At 44.6% G+C, this 19,150-nt stretch overlaps 3 non-coding genes across 3 annotated transcripts; all 3 read right to left on the minus strand.

Annotated features, from left to right (window-relative positions):
• Nucleotides 1-3,183: 3,183 nt before the first annotated feature.
• Nucleotides 3,184-3,481, minus strand: LOC148146944 (signal recognition particle RNA). The gene has a single exon (XR_015760300.1).
• Nucleotides 3,482-9,535: 6,054 nt separating this feature from the next.
• Nucleotides 9,536-9,833, minus strand: LOC148146945 (signal recognition particle RNA). The gene has a single exon (XR_015760301.1).
• Nucleotides 9,834-15,887: 6,054 nt separating this feature from the next.
• LOC148146946 (signal recognition particle RNA) lies at nucleotides 15,888-16,185 on the minus strand. The gene has a single exon (XR_015760272.1).
• Nucleotides 16,186-19,150: the final 2,965 nt, after the last annotated feature.

Below are 19,150 nucleotides of genomic sequence, written 5' to 3' on the forward strand. Positions count from 1 at the left end.
TGTCACACATACCTAAGTGCAGTTGAAAGTTGTGTTTTGTGTACAGAATAAGCAGATCATAGGGTGATTGAACAGAGCAAGGCAGAGAAAGTTATGGCTGCAAGGAGAGGACAAAAAGAGATCGCCATTAGATTTGAAATTTGAGAGACCCATTCGACAGACGAATAACAGCGGGTAAAAATTTGTTCTGGAACCAACTGGTATGTGCGTTTAAGCTTTTGTATCTTCTGCGTGATGGAAGAGGTTGGAAGAGATTAATACCAGGATTGGAGGTGTCACTGTTGACGCTAGCTGCCATTCCGGAACTACAGTATACGTAGAGGGAGTCCATGTCTGGGCTGTTCACATAACTTTCTGTAGGTTCTTATGGCCATGGGTAGAGCAATTACTGTACCAGCCATGATGTAGCTGGGTAGAATGCTTTCTATCATGCATCTATAAGAGTTAGTGAGGGTCCTTACAGACATGCTGAATTTCATAAGCGTTCAGAGGAAGAAGAGGCATTGTTGTGCCTTCTTGATTATCACACCTCTGTGGGAGGTTCAGTGCAGGTTGCTGGTTATCATCACTCCAAGGAATTTGACGCTATCGACCCTCTCCACCTCAGCTCCATTGATATAAGTAGGGTCATGTTGTTCTTCTTTCTTCCGGAGGTCGATGATCAAGCTCCTTAGTTTTGCCCACCACTTTGGAGGAGAGATTGTTATCTTTGCATCATAAGATCAAGCATCCTATCTTCTTTCTGTATGCTAACTCATGGTTGTCTGATATCTGTCATACAATGGTAGTGTTTTCAGTGAACTTGTAAATGGCATTCGGATGAAATTGTGCCACACAGTCCCGAGTGTACAGGGAGTGCAGTAGGAGCTTGAGTACGTATTCTTGGGAGGCGCCGGTGTTGAGGCGCATCGCAGAGGAGGTGATGTTATCTTTCTTTACTGACTGCAGTCTATGGATCAAGAGGTTGAGGATCCTGTTGCAGATAGCAGACCCAAGACCTAGGTCTCAGAGTTTGGAGGTTAGTTTGGTTGGTATTATAATGTTGAAGGTGGAGCGGTAATCAATAAGTAGAGGCCTGACACAGGTATCTGTATTATTCAGATGTTCGTCGAATGAGTGCAGGATGAGAAAAATGGCATCTACCGTGGACCTGTTGCACTGGTAGGCAGATTGCAAGGGATTGAGGCAGGCTGGGGGTCTAGGGTTGATGTGATCCATGACTAACCTCTCAAAGGACTTTGTAACTATGGAAGTCAGAGGCATCAGGCGGTAGTTGTTGAGACACATTGCATGTGCTTTCTTTGGTACCGGAATAATGGAAGCAGTTGGGGACTTCAGATTGTAACAACGAGGGGTTAAAGATGTCAGAAAGTTCTCTCGCTAGCTGGTCTGCACAGGATCTAAGTGCATGGCTGGGGACTCCATCCGGACAAGTTGCTTTCCTTGGGTTCACTCTCAAGAAGGCGATCTGACATCTGCAGCAGTGACTGGAGGAATATGAGGATCTGGGGTTGTTGGGGGCAGGTGGTATCATTCCACTGGCATTCTGTTTGAACGGATTGTAAAAAGATCAGGGAAGGCTGTGTTTTTCTCCGCTATTCTGTTCTGCTTCAATTTGCATCCTGTTATGCTGTGTAGGCCTTGTGACAGGCGATGGGTGTCCATTTGGTTAGTTTGGGTCTCTAACGTAGTCCTGTACTGCCTCTTGGCATCTGTAATAGCCTTGCAGAGGTTGTATCCAGAATTCTTATGAAAGTCTGAGTCATTCAATTTGAATGCCACCTGCCCGGTCTTCAGTAGGCAATGGATATCCCAGTTCATACAAGGTTTCTGGTTGATGAACGCACTGATTTTCTTCTTTGACACACAGCCGTCTATACAAATGCCAATCACGTCTGTGACCGTGACAGCATACTTGGCTAGGATGACTGCTGAACTCTGAAATATGGTTCAGCCCAACGATTCCAAGCAGCGCCACAGAAGCCCTTCTGCAGCTTCAGACCAGCACTGTCCTACTTTCTGTGCTAGGTCCTCAAGTTTCAGATTCTGCTTATAAACTGGGAGCAGGAACACAGTGCTGTGATCTGATTTTCAAAAGTGTATTTGTGGTATGGAGTGGTAGGCATTGTTGGTGGTTCAGTAGCAATGGTTCAACATCTGTTGCGGAAGCTTCTATGTTACATGCTCTTGTGACTGTAAGGGAAGGCAGTCGCATGATTTTGTGTGATAGAACCCTTGAACAAATTACACCTCTGCTACTATATTGCTCCATTCCAGCAATGGCCAAGATATGTTTTCAATATTAGAGTGGGAAGCAGAAGACTGAATACCGGTGGCATTCAAGTGGCGTGCGAGAATCGCAGCAGAGAGGAACAGAGAACTTTCTTCTAACCGATCTGCCACTTGGACCACCGCCAGTTGTAAAGTGAGGCCAGTAAGGCCCCCGTTCTTGGAAATAACGTGCATCTCGGCTGCTATTATTTCTCGCTGTCTTGTCTAAGACCTCATACTCGGAAGTGAGGAGATGGAAAAATGGGCTGTTGGTCAACTTGATTGTGGCATCATGGAAATGCCAGTCTTGCTGCCTCTTTCTTTCTCTCTGGGAGCTACAGCATGAGAGAAGTTAGAATGAGAGTTCAAGTGTTGCACAGTTTTGCAGGAGAATCATTTGCCGAAGTGAATGAATGAATGGATGACGGAGAGGGGAAAGAGCCGGGAGGCAGCTTGAACGCTTGGTGGTTGCAATGGAAGTTTCGGCAATGTGAGCAATGGAGAATTCGGGCAGGAAAATGAAGAGAGTTTTGCGCTCTCTGCTGGCCGTGGCTGGTAGGATTGTGTAAAGTGGAGATTTTCTCAGAACAGTAGGTGCTGTGAACAGCAGGGAGCAGTAAAAGAGAAGTGAATATTCAGGAGAGGAAGAAAAGGGCAGTGTGGGAAGTGTGAGGTAATGACTGAGAGAGTGTGTTTGGGTGAGTGTGGAGGACTTGTAGAGAGATTCGGTTGTTGTAAAATGTGTGGATTTGTTGTTGACTTTGTAAAGATTGGTTATCGTGAGAGTGAATAAACGTGGCGGGCGTAGGGGGTGGAGGGAGTGAGTGGGGAAGGAAGGAAGCAGGATTGAGACATCGAGATTGTTTGCACTGATGGCAAAAGATGGGAATGCCGCAAGGTAAAGAATGGTGTAAAAGACTGCGTCTCACTGTATTGGTCAGGCTGCACTGCTGCATCCATTCACAGGTGCTATCCCACTACTGAGCAGTGCGGTGGCTTTGACCTGCTCCGTTTCCGACCTGGGCCGGTTCACCCCACTGCAGCACACCTGGTACACCCGAGTTCCCCGAGGAGCACCATGTGGTCACTGCCCTGAGTGTGGGCACCCGATCGACACAGACCACAACAGCCCAGAACTCCCAACCTCAAGTCATCCGGCAGCCTCAGCCTCCCAGCAGCGGGATTACAGGCGCGCGCCACAGCCCCCGGCGATCGCGTGACGCTTCCCTCAGTTGCCTTCAGTTCAAACGGCAGCAACAGCTCCACTGCAGACATTGCTGCAAAGACAACAGGCGGACGCAGTTTCACAGAGAGTCATCGAGTCATGCAGTACGGAAACAAACCCTTCAGCCCAATCACTCTGTGCCGAACATAATCTCAAACTAAACTCGCCGTAGCTCACTGCTACTGGTCCAGATCCAAACTTTCCCTTTTCATGTACTTACCCAAATATCTTTTAAACATTGTAACGGTGCCCACATCCATCAGTTCCTCAGGAACTTCATTCCACTGGCTAACCCCCACCCTCTATGGAAAAAAAGATGCCCCTCATGTCTTTTTTAACTCTCGCACTTCTGCCCTTAAAATGTGCCCCCTCTCCTGAAATCCCCCATCCGAGGAAAAAGACAACTACTCTTCATCCTATCTATACCCTTCATTATTTTATTTTATAAACGTCCATAAGGTTTCCACTTGACCTGCTACTCTCCAGTGTAAAAGGTTCCAGCCTATCGCTTCACTTCACTTCAGCTCTGATGTCGATTCATCGAGATTCATAACACGAGCTTGCTTTCTCTCCATCGACCATTGTGATCTCCAACACTTTTTGTTTCCTGTTACAGATTCCAGCATCTGCAGTAATTTGTTCCTACCCAGTCTATCCAGCCTTTCTTTACAGCTCAAACTTTCCATACCTGGCAAAATCCAGTAAATCTCTTCTGAATTCCTCCAGCTTAAAAATATCTTTCCTATTACTTGGCAAACAGAACTGAACACTATATTCCAGAAGATGTCTCACCAATGTCCTGCCCAAACACAACGTGACTTTTCAACGCCTATACTCAAAGGATTGAGCAATGAAGGCACAGCGTGCAAAATGTCTCTTGAACCACCCTGTCTATATGTGATGGAAACTTCAAGGAATGGTGTACCTGAACCCATTGGCCTCTCTGTTCTACCAACACTACTTGTGTATAAACACAACCAAGGCCCTACTTTTGGTTGTGCCCTATGTGTCCTACCCTTATTTGTTGAACCCAAATGCAATACCTTGCATTTATCCAGATTGAACACCATCTGCCATTTTTGAACCCATTGACCCATTTGAACAAGATCCCTTTGTAATCTTAGGAAACCTATTTCACTGGCTACTACGCTACCACTTTTGGTGCTGTCTGCAAGCTGACTAACCATGCCTTCTATATGCTCATCCAAATCATTCATATAGATGACAAACAAAAGATTTCCCAGAACCGATCCTTGTGGAACACTCTGGTGACAGGCCTTCAATCTGAAAGCAACCCTCAACCACGAGTCTCTTTCTCCTGCCATTAAGCCAATAATGCGTCGAATTGGCAAGCTCAATCTTGTGACCTAACTTTACTAATTAGTCTATAATGTGGAACCTTGTCAAAAGTTCTACTAAAGTCCAAGTAAACAATATCTACTGTTCTGCCTTCATCAATCGTTTTGGTAACTTCTTCAAAACTGCAAGCATGTTTGTGAGAAATTATTTTTCTCACACAAAGCCACGCTGACTATCCCGAATCAATTTATGTCTCTCTAAATGTCCATAAAGTTTATGTTTTAAAATCACCTCCATCAATCTACCCACAACCAAAGTCAGACAGGCCAATAGTTCCCGGCTTTCTCCTTACAACATTTCTTAAGCAAATCTAGGAAAAAATGTCTACTCCTATCTCTCCAAACCTTTGCTATTCATATATTTACCTAGGTGTCTTTTAAACTTTGCAATTGTGCTCAACATTCAGGATTTCCTCAGGAAGTTCATTCCACATGTGAATCACCTTCTGTGTAAAAATAAATTGCCCCTCATGTCTTTTTAAAATCTCCCTCCTCTCACCTTAAAAATATATCCCCTGTTCTTGAAATTCCCCCACCCTAGGTCTCACTCATGTCCTGTACAACCTCAAGATGACAACACTCAAAGTATAGACAACCACATATGTCCCAGGCTATGCTTGTGCCTTTGTTGGTATTTGGAACATGGAAAAGATGAGAACTTCTCATTCCTGATGAAGGGCTTATGCCTGAATGTCAATTCTCCTGCTCCTCGGATGCTGCCTGACCAGCTGTGCATTTCCAGCATCACACTCTCAACTCAGTATGTGAAACATGCCTTGTTGTGTTTCTATTCCGAGACTACCAACAACTCTTTCTCTGATATATCGATGATGTCATACCTGTGCCCAATCCCTAATTATGACACTCACCAGCCAGTTGTTTGCCTTTTCACTTAAACCATCATGTTCCCATGCTAAAATTCCCATCCTGGGTGTGCTATAGTGTTGTATTAATGTTCAATGTGAACTGGAGGAACAACATCACATTTTCATGTCACATCTCCCTATGCTAGCCCTGAACATTGAGTCAACAAACTTCACAGCATGACATCTACCCCTCCAGTTGGTTTAGAAACTGACTCCTTCCTTCACCTCCATTGCTTTTTTAAAAAAAAATGTATCGTGTTGTTTCACTCTCAACAGAATAGATTTTCTTTCTCTCTTTTGCACCTAGTATCTCCATGCATTTTACATTTCCATCTCACTTTTACTAACATTACCACTCTTTTTGTCTCCTGCTCTGAGCACCATTACCATTTATTCTACTTAATGTTTCTCCCCCTCTCTCAACAGCATAAAAATGTTTAAATTCCAAGACTGTTCAGTTCTGAAGAAAACATTTCAGACGCAAAATGTCAATGCTGTTTGTTTATCCATGTCATGTATGCAGCTGGACTTTGTCAGTTGCAAGTGGTGACAACAGCTCCACTGCAGTCACTGTGTAAGTCGAGCAGGCTGTTGCACTTGATTTGATGTGATTTATCGTTGTCACACATACCTAAGTGCAGTTGAAAGTTGTGTTTTGTGTACAGAATAAGCAGATCATAGGGTGATTGAACAGAGCAAGGCAAAGAAAGTTATGGCTGCAAGGAGAGGACAAAAAGAGATCGCCATTAGATTTGAAATTTGAGAGACCCATTCGACAGACGAATAACAGCGGGTAAAAATTTGTTCTGGAACCCACTGGTATGTGCGTTTAAGCTTTTGTATCTTCTGCGTGATGGAAGAGGTTGGAAGAGATTAATACCAGGATTGGAGGTGTCACTGTTGACGCTAGCTGCCATTCCGGAACTACAGTATACGTAGAGGGAGTCCATGGCTTGTGTGATTGTCTGGGCTGTTCACATAACTTTCTCTAGGTTCTTATGGCCATGGGTAGAGCAATTACTGTACCAGCCATGATGTAGCTGGATAGAATGCTTTCTATGATGCATCTATAAGAGTTAGTGAGGGTCCTTACAGACATGCTGAATTTCATAAGCGTTCAGAGGAAGAAGAGGCATTGTTGTGCCTTCTTGATTATCACACCTCTGTGGGAGGTTCAGTGCAGGTTGCTGGTTATCATCACTCCAAGGAATTTGACGCTATCGACCCTCTCCACCTCAGCTCCATTGATGTAAGTAGGGTCATGTTGTTCTTCTTTCTTCCGGAGGTCGATGATCAAGCTCCTTAGTTTTGCCCACCACTTTGGAGGAGAGATTGTTATCTTTGCATCATAAGATCAAGCATCCTATCTTCTTTCTGTATGCTAACTCATGGTTGTCTGATATCTGTCATACAATGGTAGTGTTTTCAGTGAACTTGTAAATGGCATTCGGATGAAATTGTGCCACACAGTCCCGAGTGTACAGGGAGTGCAGTAGGAGCTGGAGTACGTATTCTTGGGAGGCGCCGGTGTTGAGGCGCATCGCAGAGGAGGTGATGTTATCTTTCTTTACTGACTGCAGTCTATGGATCAAGAGGTTGAGGATCCTGTTGCAGATAGCAGACCCAAGACCTAGGTCTCAGAGTTTGGAGGTTAGTTTGGTTGGTATTATAATGTTGAAGGTGCAGCTGTAATCAATAAGTAGAAGCCTGACACAGGTATCTGTATTATTCAGATGTTCGTCGAATGAGTGCAGGATGAGAAAAATGGCATCTACCGTGGACCTGTTGCACTGGTAGGCAGATTGCAAGGGATTGAGGCAGGCTGGGGGTCTAGGGTTGATGTGATCCATGACTAACCTCTCAAAGGACTTTGTAACTATGGAAGTCAGAGGCATCAGGCGGTAGTCATTGAGACACATTGCATGTGCTTTCTTTGGTACCGGAATAATGGAAGCAGTTGGGGACTTCAGATTGTAACAACGAGGGGTTAAAGATGTCAGAAAGTTCTCTCGCTAGCTGGTCTGCACAGGATCTAAGTGCATGGCTGGGGACTCCATCCGGACAAGTTGCTTTCCTTGGGTTCACTCTCAAGAAGGCGATCTGACATCTGCAGCAGTGACTGGAGGAATATGAGGATCTGGGGTTGTTGGGGGCAGGTGGTATCATTCCACTGGCATTCTGTTTGAACGGATTGTAAAAAGATCAGGGAAGGCTGTGTTTTTCTCCGCTATTCTGTTCTGCTTCAATTTGCATCCTGTTATGCTGTGTAGGCCTTGTGACAGGCGATGGGTGTCCATTTGGTTAGTTTGGGTCTCTAACGTAGTCCTGTACTGCCTCTTGGCATCTGTAATAGCCTTGCAGAGGTTGTATCCAGAATTCTTATGAAAGTCTGAGTCATTCAATTTGAATGCCACCTGCCCGGTCTTCAGTAGGCAATGGATATCCCAGTTCATACAAGGTTTCTGGTTGATGAACGCACTGATTTTCTTCTTTGACACACAGCCGTCTATACAAATGCCAATCACGTCTGTGACCGTGACAGCATACTTGGCTAGGATGACTGCTGAACTCTGAAATATGGTTCAGCCCAACGATTCCAAGCAGCACCACAGAAGCCCTTCTGCAGCTTCAGACCAGCACTGTCCTACTTTCTGTGCTAGGTCCTCAAGTTTCAGATTCTGCTTATAAACTGGGAGCAGGAACACAGTGCTGTGATCTGATTTTCAAAAGTGTATTTGTGGTATGGAGTGGTAGGCATTGTTGGTGGTTCAGTAGCAATGGTTCAACATCTGTTGCGGAAGCTTCTATGTTACATGCTCTTGTGACTGTAAGGGAAGGCAGTCGCATGATTTTGTGTGATAGAACCCTTGAACAAATTACACCTCTGCTACTATATTGCTCCATTCCAGCAATGGCCAAGATATGTTTTCAATATTAGAGTGGGAAGCAGAAGACTGAATACCGGTGGCATTCAAGTGGCGTGCGAGAATCGCAGCAGAGAGGAACAGAGAACTTTCTTCTAACCGATCTGCCACTTGGACCACCGCCAGTTGTAAAGTGAGGCCAGTAAGGCCCCCGTTCTTGGAAATAACGTGCATCTCGGCTGCTATTATTTCTCGCTGTCTTGTCTAAGACCTCATACTCGGAAGTGAGGAGATGGAAAAATGGGCTGTTGGTCAACTTGATTGTGGCATCATGGAAATGCCAGTCTTGCTGCCTCTTTCTTTCTCTCTGGGAGCTACAGCATGAGAGAAGTTAGAATGAGAGTTCAAGTGTTGCACAGTTTTGCAGGAGAATCATTTGCCGAAGTGAATGAATGAATGGATGACGGAGAGGGGAAAGAGCCGGGAGGCAGCTTGAACGCTTGGTGGTTGCAATGGAAGTTTCGGCAATGTGAGCAATGGAGAATTCGGGCAGGAAAATGAAGAGAGTTTTGCGCTCTCTGCTGGCCGTGGCTGGTAGGATTGTGTAAAGTGGAGATTTTCTCAGAACAGTAGGTGCTGTGAACAGCAGGGAGCAGTAAAAGAGAAGTGAATATTCAGGAGAGGAAGAAAAGGGCAGTGTGGGAAGTGTGAGGTAATGACTGAGAGAGTGTGTTTGGGTGAGTGTGGAGGACTTGTAGAGAGATTCGGTTGTTGTAAAATGTGTGGATTTGTTGTTGACTTTGTAAAGATTGGTTATCGTGAGAGTGAATAAACGTGGCGGGCGTAGGGGGTGGAGGGAGTGAGTGGGGAAGGAAGGAAGCAGGATTGAGACATCGAGATTGTTTGCACTGATGGCAAAAGATGGGAATGCCGCAAGGTAAAGAATGGTGTAAAAGACTGCGTCTCACTGTATTGGTCAGGCTGCACTGCTGCATCCATTCACAGGTGCTATCCCACTACTGAGCAGTGCGGTGGCTTTGACCTGCTCCGTTTCCGACCTGGGCCGGTTCACCCCACTGCAGCACACCTGGTACACCCGAGTTCCCCGAGGAGCACCATGTGGTCACTGCCCTGAGTGTGGGCACCCGATCGACACAGACCACAACAGCCCAGAACTCCCAACCTCAAGTCATCCGGCAGCCTCAGCCTCCCAGCAGCGGGATTACAGGCGCGCGCCACAGCCCCCGGCGATCGCGTGACGCTTCCCTCAGTTGCCTTCAGTTCAAACGGCAGCAACAGCTCCACTGCAGACATTGCTGCAAAGACAACAGGCGGACGCAGTTTCACAGAGAGTCATCGAGTCATGCAGTACGGAAACAAACCCTTCAGCCCAATCACTCTGTGCCGAACATAATCTCAAACTAAACTCGCCGTAGCTCACTGCTACTGGTCCAGATCCAAACTTTCCCTTTTCATGTACTTACCCAAATATCTTTTAAACATTGTAACGGTGCCCACATCCATCAGTTCCTCAGGAACTTCATTCCACTGGCTAACCCCCACCCTCTATGGAAAAAAAGATGCCCCTCATGTCTTTTTTAACTCTCGCACTTCTGCCCTTAAAATGTGCCCCCTCTCCTGAAATCCCCCATCCGAGGAAAAAGACAACTACTCTTCATCCTATCTATACCCTTCATTATTTTATTTTATAAACGTCCATAAGGTTTCCACTTGACCTGCTACTCTCCAGTGTAAAAGGTTCCAGCCTATCGCTTCACTTCACTTCAGCTCTGATGTCGATTCATCGAGATTCATAACACGAGCTTGCTTTCTCTCCATCGACCATTGTGATCTCCAACACTTTTTGTTTCCTGTTACAGATTCCAGCATCTGCAGTAATTTGTTCCTACCCAGTCTATCCAGCCTTTCTTTACAGCTCAAACTTTCCATACCTGGCAAAATCCAGTAAATCTCTTCTGAATTCCTCCAGCTTAAAAATATCTTTCCTATTACTTGGCAAACAGAACTGAACACTATATTCCAGAAGATGTCTCACCAATGTCCTGCCCAAACACAACGTGACTTTTCAACGCCTATACTCAAAGGATTGAGCAATGAAGGCACAGCGTGCAAAATGTCTCTTGAACCACCCTGTCTATATGTGATGGAAACTTCAAGGAATGGTGTACCTGAACCCATTGGCCTCTCTGTTCTACCAACACTACTTGTGTATAAACACAACCAAGGCCCTACTTTTGGTTGTGCCCTATGTGTCCTACCCTTATTTGTTGAACCCAAATGCAATACCTTGCATTTATCCAGATTGAACACCATCTGCCATTTTTGAACCCATTGACCCATTTGAACAAGATCCCTTTGTAATCTTAGGAAACCTATTTCACTGGCTACTACGCTACCACTTTTGGTGCTGTCTGCAAGCTGACTAACCATGCCTTCTATATGCTCATCCAAATCATTCATATAGATGACAAACAAAAGATTTCCCAGAACCGATCCTTGTGGAACACTCTGGTGACAGGCCTTCAATCTGAAAGCAACCCTCAACCACGAGTCTCTTTCTCCTGCCATTAAGCCAATAATGCGTCGAATTGGCAAGCTCAATCTTGTGACCTAACTTTACTAATTAGTCTATAATGTGGAACCTTGTCAAAAGTTCTACTAAAGTCCAAGTAAACAATATCTACTGTTCTGCCTTCATCAATCGTTTTGGTAACTTCTTCAAAACTGCAAGCATGTTTGTGAGAAATTATTTTTCTCACACAAAGCCACGCTGACTATCCCGAATCAATTTATGTCTCTCTAAATGTCCATAAAGTTTATGTTTTAAAATCACCTCCATCAATCTACCCACAACCAAAGTCAGACAGGCCAATAGTTCCCGGCTTTCTCCTTACAACATTTCTTAAGCAAATCTAGGAAAAAATGTCTACTCCTATCTCTCCAAACCTTTGCTATTCATATATTTACCTAGGTGTCTTTTAAACTTTGCAATTGTGCTCAACATTCAGGATTTCCTCAGGAAGTTCATTCCACATGTGAATCACCTTCTGTGTAAAAATAAATTGCCCCTCATGTCTTTTTAAAATCTCCCTCCTCTCACCTTAAAAATATATCCCCTGTTCTTGAAATTCCCCCACCCTAGGTCTCACTCATGTCCTGTACAACCTCAAGATGACAACACTCAAAGTATAGACAACCACATATGTCCCAGGCTATGCTTGTGCCTTTGTTGGTATTTGGAACATGGAAAAGATGAGAACTTCTCATTCCTGATGAAGGGCTTATGCCTGAATGTCAATTCTCCTGCTCCTCGGATGCTGCCTGACCAGCTGTGCATTTCCAGCATCACACTCTCAACTCAGTATGTGAAACATGCCTTGTTGTGTTTCTATTCCGAGACTACCAACAACTCTTTCTCTGATATATCGATGATGTCATACCTGTGCCCAATCCCTAATTATGACACTCACCAGCCAGTTGTTTGCCTTTTCACTTAAACCATCATGTTCCCATGCTAAAATTCCCATCCTGGGTGTGCTATAGTGTTGTATTAATGTTCAATGTGAACTGGAGGAACAACATCACATTTTCATGTCACATCTCCCTATGCTAGCCCTGAACATTGAGTCAACAAACTTCACAGCATGACATCTACCCCTCCAGTTGGTTTAGAAACTGACTCCTTCCTTCACCTCCATTGCTTTTTTTAAAAAAAATGTATCGTGTTGTTTCACTCTCAACAGAATAGATTTTCTTTCTCTCTTTTGCACCTAGTATCTCCATGCATTTTACATTTCCATCTCACTTTTACTAACATTACCACTCTTTTTGTCTCCTGCTCTGAGCACCATTACCATTTATTCTACTTAATGTTTCTCCCCCTCTCTCAACAGCATAAAAATGTTTAAATTCCAAGACTGTTCAGTTCTGAAGAAAACATTTCAGACGCAAAATGTCAATGCTGTTTGTTTATCCATGTCATGTATGCAGCTGGACTTTGTCAGTTGCAAGTGGTGACAACAGCTCCACTGCAGTCACTGTGTAAGTCGAGCAGGCTGTTGCACTTGATTTGATGTGATTTATCGTTGTCACACATACCTAAGTGCAGTTGAAAGTTGTGTTTTGTGTACAGAATAAGCAGATCATAGGGTGATTGAACAGAGCAAGGCAGAGAAAGTTATGGCTGCAAGGAGAGGACAAAAAGAGATCGCCATTAGATTTGAAATTTGAGAGACCCATTCGACAGACGAATAACAGCGGGTAAAAATTTGTTCTGGAACCCACTGGTATGTGCGTTTAAGCTTTTGTATCTTCTGCGTGATGGAAGAGGTTGGAAGAGATTAATACCAGGATTGGAGGTGTCACTGTTGACGCTAGCTGCCATTCCGGAACTACAGTATACGTAGAGGGAGTCCATGGCTTGTGTGATTGTCTGGGCTGTTCACATAACTTTCTCTAGGTTCTTATGGCCATGGGTAGAGCAATTACTGTACCAGCCATGATGTAGCTGGATAGAATGCTTTCTATGATGCATCTATAAGAGTTAGTGAGGGTCCTTACAGACATGCTGAATTTCATAAGCGTTCAGAGGAAGAAGAGGCATTGTTGTGCCTTCTTGATTATCACACCTCTGTGGGAGGTTCAGTGCAGGTTGCTGGTTATCATCACTCCAAGGAATTTGACGCTATCGACCCTCTCCACCTCAGCTCCATTGATGTAAGTAGGGTCATGTTGTTCTTCTTTCTTCCGGAGGTCGATGATCAAGCTCCTTAGTTTTGCCCACCACTTTGGAGGAGAGATTGTTATCTTTGCATCATAAGATCAAGCATCCTATCTTCTTTCTGTATGCTAACTCATGGTTGTCTGATATCTGTCATACAATGGTAGTGTTTTCAGTGAACTTGTAAATGGCATTCGGATGAAATTGTGCCACACAGTCCCGAGTGTACAGGGAGTGCAGTAGGAGCTTGAGTACGTATTCTTGGGAGGCGCCGGTGTTGAGGCGCATCGCAGAGGAGGTGATGTTATCTTTCTTTACTGACTGCAGTCTATGGATCAAGAGGTTGAGGATCCTGTTGCAGATAGCAGACCCAAGACCTAGGTCTCAGAGTTTGGAGGTTAGTTTGGTTGGTATTATAATGTTGAAGGTGGAGCTGTAATCAATAAGTAGAAGCCTGACACAGGTATCTGTATTATTCAGATGTTCGTCGAATGAGTGCAGGATGAGAAAAATGGCATCTACCGTGGACCTGTTGCACTGGTAGGCAGATTGCAAGGGATTGAGGCAGGCTGGGGGTCTAGGGTTGATGTGATCCATGACTAACCTCTCAAAGGACTTTGTAACTATGGAAGTCAGAGGCATCAGGCGGTAGTCATTGAGACACATTGCATGTGCTTTCTTTGGTACCGGAATAATGGAAGCAGTTGGGGACTTCAGATTGTAACAACGAGGGGTTAAAGATGTCAGAAAGTTCTCTCGCTAGCTGGTCTGCACAGGATCTAAGTGCATGGCTGGGGACTCCATCCGGACAAGTTGCTTTCCTTGGGTTCACTCTCAAGAAGGCGATCTGACATCTGCAGCAGTGACTGGAGGAATATGAGGATCTGGGGTTGTTGGGGGCAGGTGGTATCATTCCACTGGCATTCTGTTTGAACGGATTGTAAAAAGATCAGGGAAGGCTGTGTTTTTCTCCGCTATTCTGTTCTGCTTCAATTTGCATCCTGTTATGCTGTGTAGGCCTTGTGACAGGCGATGGGTGTCCATTTGGTTAGTTTGGGTCTCTAACGTAGTCCTGTACTGCCTCTTGGCATCTGTAATAGCCTTGCAGAGGTTGTATCCAGAATTCTTATGAAAGTCTGAGTCATTCAATTTGAATGCCACCTGCCCGGTCTTCAGTAGGCAATGGATATCCCAGTTCATACAAGGTTTCTGGTTGATGAACGCACTGATTTTCTTCTTTGACACACAGCCGTCTATACAAATGCCAATCACGTCTGTGACCGTGACAGCATACTTGGCTAGGATGACTGCTGAACTCTGAAATATGGTTCAGCCCAACGATTCCAAGCAGCGCCACAGAAGCCCTTCTGCAGCTTCAGACCAGCACTGTCCTACTTTCTGTGCTAGGTCCTCAAGTTTCAGATTCTGCTTATAAACTGGGAGCAGGAACACAGTGCTGTGATCTGATTTTCAAAAGTGTATTTGTGGTATGGAGTGGTAGGCATTGTTGGTGGTTCAGTAGCAATGGTTCAACATCTGTTGCGGAAGCTTCTATGTTACATGCTCTTGTGACTGTAAGGGAAGGCAGTCGCATGATTTTGTGTGATAGAACCCTTGAACAAATTACACCTCTGCTACTATATTGCTCCATTCCAGCAATGGCCAAGATATGTTTTCAATATTAGAGTGGGAAGCAGAAGACTGAATACCGGTGGCATTCAAGTGGCGTGCGAGAATCGCAGCAGAGAGGAACAGAGAACTTTCTTCTAACCGATCTGCCACTTGGACCACCGCCAGTTGTAAAGTGAGGCCAGTAAGGCCCCCGTTCTTGGAAATAACGTGCATCTCGGCTGCTATTATTTCTCGCTGTCTTGTCTAAGACCTCATACTCGGAAGTGAGGAGATGGAAAAATGGGCTGTTGGTCAACTTGATTGTGGCATCATGGAAATGCCAGTCTTGCTGCCTCTTTCTTTCTCTCTGGGAGCTACAGCATGAGAGAAGTTAGAATGAGAGTTCAAGTGTTGCACAGTTTTGCAGGAGAATCATTTGCCGAAGTGAATGAATGAATGGATGACGGAGAGGGGAAAGAGCCGGGAGGCAGCTTGAACGCTTGGTGGTTGCAATGGAAGTTTCGGCAATGTGAGCAATGGAGAATTCGGGCAGGAAAATGAAGAGAGTTTTGCGCTCTCTGCTGGCCGTGGCTGGTAGGATTGTGTAAAGTGGAGATTTTCTCAGAACAGTAGGTGCTATGAACAGCAGGGAGCAGTAAAAGAGAAGTGAATATTGAGGAGAGGTAGAAAAGGGCAGTGTGGGAAGTGTGAGGTAATGACTGAGAGAGTGTGTTTGGGTGAGTGTGGAGGACTTGTAGAGAGATTCGGTTGTTGTAAAATGTGTGGATTTGTTGTTGACTTTGTAAAGATTGGTTATCGTGAGAGTGAATAAACGTGGCGGGCGTAGGGGGTGGAGGGAGTGAGTGGGGAAGGAAGGAAGCAGGATTGAGACATCGAGATTGTTTGCACTGATGGCAAAAGATGGGAATGCCGCAAGGTAAAGAATGGTGTAAAAGACTGCGTCTCACTGTATTGGTAAGGCTGCACTGCTGCATCCATTCACAGGTGCTATCCCACTACTGAGCAGTGCGGGGGCTTTGACCTGCTCCGTTTCCGACCTGGGCCGGTTCACCCCACTGCAGCACACCTGGTACACCCGAGTTCCCCGAGGAGCACCATGTGGACACTGCCCTGAGTGTGGGCACCCGATCGACACAGACCACAACAGCCCAGAACTCCCAACCTCAAGTCATCCGGCAGCCTCAGCCTCCCAGCAGCGGGATTACAGGCGCGCGCCACAGCCCCCGGCGATCGCGGGACGCTTCCCTCAGTTGCCTTCAGTTCAAACGGCAGCAACAGCTCCACTGCAGACATTGCTGCAAAGACAACAGGCGGACGCAGTTTCACAGAGAGTCATCGAGTCATGCAGTACGGAAACAAACCCTTCAGCCCAATCACTCTGTGCCGAACATAATCTCAAACTAAACTCGCCGTAGCTCACTGCTACTGGTCCAGATCCAAACTTTCCCTTTTCATGTACTTACCCAAATATCTTTTAAACATTGTAACGGTGCCCACATCCATCAGTTCCTCAGGAACTTCATTCCACTGGCTAACCCCCACCCTCTATGGAAAAAAAGATGCCCCTCATGTCTTTTTTAACTCTCGCACTTCTGCCCTTAAAATGTGCCCCCTCTCCTGAAATCCCCCATCCGAGGAAAAAGACAACTACTCTTCATCCTATCTATACCCTTCATTATTTTATTTTATAAACGTCCATAAGGTTTCCACTTGACCTGCTACTCTCCAGTGTAAAAGGTTCCAGCCTATCGCTTCACTTCACTTCAGCTCTGATGTAGATTCATCGAGATTCATAACACGAGCTTGCTTTCTCTCCATCGACCATTGTGATCTCCAACACTTTTTGTTTCCTGTTACAGATTCCAGCATCTGCAGTAATTTGTTCCTACCCAGTCTATCCAGCCTTTCTTTACAGCTCAAACTTTCCATACCTGGCAAAATCCAGTAAATCTCTTCTGAATTCCTCCAGCTTAAAAATATCTTTCCTATTACTTGGCAAACAGAACTGAACACTATATTCCAGAAGATGTCTCACCAATGTCCTGCCCAAACACAACGTGACTTTTCAACGCCTATACTCAAAGGATTGAGCAATGAAGGCACAGCGTGCAAAATGTCTCTTGAACCACCCTGTCTATATGTGATGGAAACTTCAAGGAATGGTGTACCTGAACCCATTGGCCTCTCTGTTCTACCAACACTACTTGTGTATGAACACAACCAAGGCCCTACTTTTGGTTGTGCCCTATGTGTCCTACCCTTATTTGTTGAACCCAAATGCAATACCTTGCATTTATCCAGATTGAACACCATCTGTCATTTTTGAACCCATTGACCCATTTGAACAAGATCCCTTTGTAATCTTAGGAAACCTATTTCACTGGCTACTACGCTACCACTTTTGGTGCTGTCTGCAAGCTGACTAACCATGCCTTCTATATGCTCATCCAAATCATTCATATAGATGACAAACAAAAGATTTCCCAGAACCGATCCTTGTGGAACACTCTGGTGACAGGCCTTCAATCTGAAAGCAACCCTCAACCACGAGTCTCTTTCTCCTGCCATTAAGCCAATAATGCGTCGAATTGGCAAGCTCAATCTTGTGACCTAACTTTACTAATTAGTCTATAATGTGGAACCTTGTCAAAAGTTCTACTAAAGTCCAAGTAAACAATATCTACTGTTCTGCCTTCATCAATCGTTTTGGTAACTTCTTCAAAACTGCAAGCATGTTTGTGAGAAATTATTTTTCTCACACAAAGCCACGCTGACTATCCCGAATCAATTTATGTCTCTCTAAATGTCCATAAAGTTTATGTTTTAAAATCACCTCCATCAATCTACCCACAACCAAAGTCAGACAGGCCAATAGTTCCCGGCTTTCTCCTTACAACATTTCTTAAGCAAATCTAGGAAAAAATGTCTACTCCTATCTCTCCAAACCTTTGCTATTCATATATTTACCTAGGTGTCTTTTAAACTTTGCAATTGTGCTCAACATTCAGGATTTCCTCAGGAAGTTCATTCCACATGTGAATCACCTTCTGTGTAAAAATAAATTGCCCCTCATGTCTTTTTAAAATCTCCCTCCTCTCACCTTAAAAATATATCCCCTGTTCTTGAAATTCCCCCACCCTAGGTCTCACTCATGTCCTGTACAACCTCAAGATGACAACACTCAAAGTATAGACAACCACATATGTCCCAGGCTATGCTTGTGCCTTTGTTGGTATTTGGAACATGGAAAAGATGAGAACTTCTCATTCCTGATGAAGGGCTTATGCCTGAATGTCAATTCTCCTGCTCCTCGGATGCTGCCTGACCAGCTGTGCATTTCCAGCATCACACTCTCAACTCAGTATGTGAAACATGCCTTGTTGTGTTTCTATTCCGAGACTACCAACAACTCTTTCTCTGATATATCGATGATGTCATACCTGTGCCCAATCCCTAATTATGACACTCACCAGCCAGTTGTTTGCCTTTTCACTTAAACCATCATGTTCCCATGCTAAAATTCCCATCCTGGGTGTGCTATAGTGTTGTATTAATGTTCAATGTGAACTGGAGGAACAACATCACATTTTCATGTCACATCTCCCTATGCTAGCCCTGAACATTGAGTCAACAAACTTCACAGCATGACATCTACCCCTCCAGTTGGTTTAGAAACTGACTCCTTCCTTCACCTCCATTGCTTTTTTTAAAAAAAATGTATCGTGTTGTTTCACTCTCAACAGAATAGATTTTCTTTCTCTCTTTTGCACCTAGTATCTCCATGCATTTTACATTTCCATCTCACTTTTACTAACATTACCACTCTTTTTGTCTCCTGCTCTGAGCACCATTATCATTTATTCTACTTAATGTTTCTCCCCCTCTCTCAACAGCATAAAAATGTTTAAATTCCAAGACTGTTCAGTTCTGAAGAAAACATTTCAGACGCAAAATGTTAATGCTGTTTGTTTATCCATGTCATGTATGCAGCTGGACTTTGTCAGTTGCAAGTGGTGACAACAGCTCCACTGCAGTCACTGTGTAAGTCGAGCAGGCTGTTGCACTTGATTTGATGTGATTTATCGTTGTCACACATACCTAAGTGCAGTTGAAAGTTGTGTTTTGTGTACAGAATAAGCAGATCATAGGGTGATTGAACAGAGCAAGGCAGAGAAAGTTATGGCTGCAAGGAG

The sequence above is a fragment of the Chiloscyllium plagiosum genome, unplaced genomic scaffold, assembly GCF_037043375.1.
Source record: "Chiloscyllium plagiosum isolate Xiang-an unplaced genomic scaffold, Cpla_swu_hap1 HiC_scaffold_18, whole genome shotgun sequence".
Classification (NCBI taxonomy): domain Eukaryota; kingdom Metazoa; phylum Chordata; class Chondrichthyes; order Orectolobiformes; family Hemiscylliidae; genus Chiloscyllium; species Chiloscyllium plagiosum.